The following is a 6000-nucleotide window of genomic DNA, read 5'->3' on the forward strand; positions in this document are numbered from 1 at the left end:
TTAACAGGTAAGTCATTGTGATCACTAAATATACTTGCCTTACCCCTGCCTTATACTATACTGCTTGGGATGATGCCCCCAGGGAATGCTGAGTACCCGAAATCTCAAGAAATGATGCCCAAGACAGTGCAGGAGAGTCTTGTGAGATTTTGGGCACTCAGCATCTGAATGGCAGCATCATTCTCACCCAAGTGCTGTGGGCAAAAGCTTAGATGGTAATGCAAGTGTGTATATAAACAAACATTGTTGTGGTCTGAAGCACCAAGAGAGAAATGCCTCCATCTCTAAATATAAATGCAAAAAGAGGATATGGTACACAAGATTTCAGATTTATTAAAAGTATTTGTAATTGGACATTCCATCGTCCTAGAAGTACATGACAGATTTCTGATACAATATGTAGACACATTACAATGAGCTGATACACATGGTAGCAATATCCGTTCATAAGATCCTGGCATTTGTATACATAATGATGTTTGCAATAAAAGATACATGACATCCTATGACTGTACGTGTTATGTGAGCCCCTGTCCACTTCATCGGGAGTTGATGCAAGAAAGGTATTGAGATAAGAGATCGTAAGAAAAGACAGCATTTGCTTTGGGAAGTCATATTCACTGGTTCTTGCTATCCATAGGTGTCAGACATCTATATTACATAAACAGGTCAAAAACAACCTGTAGTTCTCCCTTAGACCCCTTTCACACTGAGGGCGTATTGCAGGCGCTATAGCATTAAAAATAGTGCCTAATCCGCCCTCAAACAACTGCTCCAGTGTGAATTTAACCGATGGATTCCTAACCGATAGGTCAAAACCGATCGTTAGTAGGCACGACCATCGGTTAAAAATCCACGCATGCTCAGAATCAAGTCAACGCATGTGTAACGGTCACCACCGTTTACAACCTTCCATCCCAGTCACGACAGCTTATCTGACACACAGACAAACCAGCAGGCCTCCCATTTCCCAGAATAACGAGACTTTCTCCGTGTTCTCTGGTTTCAAATGAAGACAATTTTAATGGTTTCTTCTCAGTCTTATATACATGGTTATGTGACAGTATTCAAAGGGACAATGAGATCTCCACCCCCCTAATCACACACTAAGGCTAATTACTTAAACATTCTAGACAGGTCGGCACCGGCCTATAATTATCATGTCTGCACATTCCTTAATTAACAGCATAACAAACAAACCACCTTCACACACTGAGTTCCCTAGGCAGACGTTTCGTCTCCGCATGCAGCTTGACACCTATTCACACCTCTGAGCATCAATAGGCTGTAGACAGTGTTATCACACAATTAAAGGCCTTTCAAAAGCTAGCCTTATTTAACATATTAACAGTCTTCACAGAGAGATGAGTCACTATTGACTGGTTGGGGTCATAATTAACCAACATCCTGCAGTATCTCAAAATCCTGCAATACGAACTATCAGTGATGTCCCATCTCATGTAATACATGAATTATGATTCACTTGCCACTTTTTTCAGCACGTCGTTGTGTTTTACGTCACCGCCTTCTGACACGATCGGTTATTTAACCGATGGTGTGTGGGCGCGACGGACCATCAGTCAGCTTCATCGGTTAACCGATGAGAACGGTCCTTCAGACCATTCTCATCGGATGGACTGATTGTGTGTACGAGGCTTTAGTCTTCTTCTGGGGAAGCCATTCCTTTGTTGATTTGGATGTATGCTTTGGGTCGTTGTCATGCTGAAAGATGAAGTTCTTCTTCATGTTCAGGCTTCTGCTGGTCATGAAGGGGGTAAAACCTTCCAGAGGTTATCACAATATGGCCTCTAGATGCTGTGCTGGTGTATAGTAAATAAATACCTGATTACTATGATTGTTGGCTCTATCTAGTGGCCATAATGTGGTATTTTCCCGATTCACTCTATTCCTAATGACAAAATAACATCGGACCTGGAGAAAAAATACCTGACATTAAAAAACGTTTCCCACATTCGCACAGAACAAATGTACATGTAGTTTCACAGGCTAAAAAGCTCTGCGATTTTTGTTGTATAAATTCACCTTGAAATGTATTCTAAGGCGAATCTTAACCACTTAAGGACCGCCTCCTGCACATTTACGTTGGCAGAATGGCACGACTGGGCACATGCACGTACAGGTACGTGCTGTGCTAGTACCCAGTCGTAGGCGTGCACCCGCGACCCAGTCCGAAGCTCCGGGACCCGCGGACCCGATCGCCGCTAGAGTCCTGCGATCGGTCCCCGGATCTGAAGAACGGGGAGAGCTGTGTGTAAACTCAGCTTCCCCGTTCTTCACTGTAGCGGCATCATCGATCGTGTGTTCCCTTTTATAGGGATACACAATCGATGACGTCACACCTACAGCCACACCCCCCCCTACAGTTAGAAACACATATTAGGTCACACATAACCCCTTCAGCGCCCCCTTGTGGTTAACTCCCAAACTGCAATTGTCATTTTCACAGTAAACAATGCATTTTAAATGCTGTGAAAATGACAATGGTCCCAAAAATGTGTCAAAACTGTCCGAAGTGTCCGCCATAATGTCGCAGTCACGAAAAAAAACAAAAAAAAACGCTGTTTGCCGCCATTAGTAGTAAAAAAAAAAATTAATAAAAATGCAATAAAACTATCCCCTATTTTGTAAACGCTAGAAATTTTGCGCAAACCAACCGATAAACGCTTATTGCGATTTTTTTCTACCAAAAATAGGTAGAAGAATGCGTATCGGCCTAAACTGAGGAAAAAATGTTTTTTTTATATATTTTAGGGGGATATTTATTATAGCAAAAAGTAAAAAATATTGTTTTTTTTTTCAAAATTTTCGCTCTATTTTTGTTTATAGCGCAAAAAATAAAAACAGCAGAGGTGATCAAATACCACCAAAAGAAAGCTCTATTTGTGGGGAAAAAAGGACGCCAATTTTGTTTGGGAGCCACGTCGCACGACTGCGCAATTGTCTGTTAAAGCGACGCAGTGCCGAATTGTAAAAACCCCCTTGGGTCATTTAGCAGCATATTGGTCCGGTCCTTAAGTGGTTAAAGAACACATGGCTTAGGCTCAATGTGAACATCACCAAAGTGAACATCACCAAATTGGGCGCAATTAGCCATTTTCCCTCCCTGGTGTCATGTGACTCATTCGTGTTACAAGGTCTCAGGTGTGTTAAATTTGGACTTTTCGCTCTCACTCTCTCATACTGGTCACTGGAAGTTCAATATGGCACCTCTGTCTCTTCCAGTGTTCTCGGTGGGAGGGGAGTTATTAGGAGCTGATTTGAGTAAGGAAGGATTACAGCAGTGGTGTACATGAAAAAGCAATATTGGCCCAGATTCTCAAAAGAGATACGACGGCGTATCTCCAGATACGCCGTCGTATCTCTGAGTCTGAGCCGTCGTATCTATGCGCCTGATTCTTAGAATCAGTTACGCATAGATTTGTTTTAGATCCGACAGGTGTAAATCCCTTACGCCGTCGGATCTTAACTGCATATTTGCGCTGGCCGATAGGGGCGTGTACACTGATTTACGCCTAGAAATATGTAAATCCGCTAGATACGCAAATTCACGAACGTACGCCCGGCCGACGCAATACAGATACGCCGTTTACGTTAGGCTTTTCCCGGCGTAGGGATTTCTCTTACTGGATCCATCTGCGGGAAACACACACTGACTGAATATATTTAGCCAGATGCATAGAGAGTTACGCCGGCGTATCAGTAGATACGCCGCCGTAACTCTGAATCTACGCCGGCGTTAATTTAAGCGTATTCTGGAAACCAGATACGCTTAAATTAGGCTAAGATACGAGCGGCGTAAGTCTCCTACGCCGTCGTATCTTAAAGTGTAATTTTTAGGCTGGCCGCTAGGTGGCGCTTCCGTTGAGTTCGGCGTAGAATATGTAAATGACTAGATACGCCGATTCACAAACGTACACTTGCCCGTCGCAGTAAAGATATACGTTGTTTCCGTAAGAGATACGCCGCGTAAAGATAAAGCTGCCCCCAGGAGGTGTAGTCAATGTTAAGTATGGCCGTCGTTCCTGCGTCGAAATTTGAAAATTTTACGTCGTTTGCGTAAGTGGTTCGTGAATGGGGCGGGACGTAATTTACGTTCACGTCGAAACCAATGACGTCCTTGCGGCGTACTTTGGCGCAATGCACACTGGGATATGTACACGGACGGCGCATGCGCCGTTCGTAAAAAAACTTTAATCACGTTGGGTCACGAGTAATTAACATAAAACACGCCCCCCATCCTCATTTGAATTAGGCGCGCTAACGCCGGCCGCATTTACGCTACGCCGCCGTAAGTCATGTGGCAAGTACTTTGTGAATACAGTACTTGCCTCTCTGACTTAAGGCAGCGTAGCGTAAATACGCTACGCCGCCTTAAAGTTGCGGCGGCGTCTATGAATCTAGGTAATTGTTTCTGTGTCTTTATATCAGAGGATGGGGCACTATTCCTCCCACTGACAACAAATGATGGGACACTATTCCTCCCACTGACAACAAATGATGGGGCACAATTCCTCCCACTGACACAAATGATGGGGCACAATTCCTCCCACTGACAACAAATGATGGGACACTATTCCTCCCACTGACACAAATGATGGGGCACAATTCCTCCCACTGACAACAAATGATGGGACACTATTCCTCCCACTGACACAAATGATGGGGCACAATTCCTCCCACTGACAACAAATGATGGGACACTATTCCTCCCACTGACACAAATGATGGGGCACAATTCCTCCCACTGACACAAATGATGGGACACTATTCCTCCCACTGACACCAAATGATGGGACACTATTCCTCCCACTGACAACAAATGATGGGACACTATTCCTCCCACTGACAACAAATGATGGGACACTATTCCTCCCACTGACACCAAATGATGGGACACTATTCCTCCCAATGACACAAATGATGGGGAACTATTCCTCCCACTGACACCAATGGTGGGGCACAATTGCCCCCACTGACACCAATGATGGGGCACAATTGCCCCCACTGACACCAATGATGGGGCACTATTCCCATAGCTCCCAACTGTCCCTGATGTCAAGGGATTGCCCCTGATTTGGAGCAAAGTCCCTCTGTCCCTGATACCTCCTCATTTGTCCCTCGTTTTGGTCTGATCTATATAGTTGTATATAAAATGCACTTTTTATCTATCAAAAAGTGCTGCATTTGTAATCTCCAAAAGCCAATATAAAAAAATAGTAGAGGTAAAAAAAAAAGCACTTTTGGGTTGAACAAATCTTTTTTTTTTTGTACAAGTCTCCATTAAGGGGGCGTGGCAAGGGGTGTGTCCCATGCCTACATACTTTTGCTGATAGGCGTCCCTCATTCCCATCTCAGCAAGCGAGGTGTGACTATTCCTCCCACTGATACCAATGATGGGGTATAGACATCCCCAGCCCAGCAGAGCCCCCCATCTAATGTTCTACACATCAGAGGACAGCAGGTAGATGATGATGTGTGGAGGTGACATGATCCCCCCATCCAATCCACACAGAGTGCTGGGACCCCCCTCTCTCATAATAAGAAGACATTATTACCTCCTCCTCCTCTGACAATCTTCAGCCTCCAAAGCATAACAGGAAGTTTCTTGAACTATTTAAACTCTTCACACTCAAAGCTACAAGAAAATGGCCACTATCTTCACTCAGCTTTTTCTGTTTAATGTCAATAGCAAAAAAAAAGAAAAACTACAATTAGATAAAACACAATGAATAATATTATTGTGAAATTATATATTTTGTTAAAATTCATAAAAATGATCTCAAGCCTGTTCATGAGCATTATAGCTGAAAACAGCCTCTCTTCAGACAAAATGTAGGGGGACATAATTTGGGCAGAGTTTTGTCCTCTAGCGGTTGCTCTGAGTACACAGACCGGTGGGCGGGGATTTCCTTATAGGGGGATCCCTCGTCTCCTGTCTCCTAAGCTGCGTCTGGTTACTATGGTGACGGGTGCGCAGAG

The sequence above is a fragment of the Rana temporaria genome, chromosome 8 (assembly GCF_905171775.1).
Source record: "Rana temporaria chromosome 8, aRanTem1.1, whole genome shotgun sequence".
Lineage (NCBI taxonomy): Eukaryota > Metazoa > Chordata > Amphibia > Anura > Ranidae > Rana > Rana temporaria.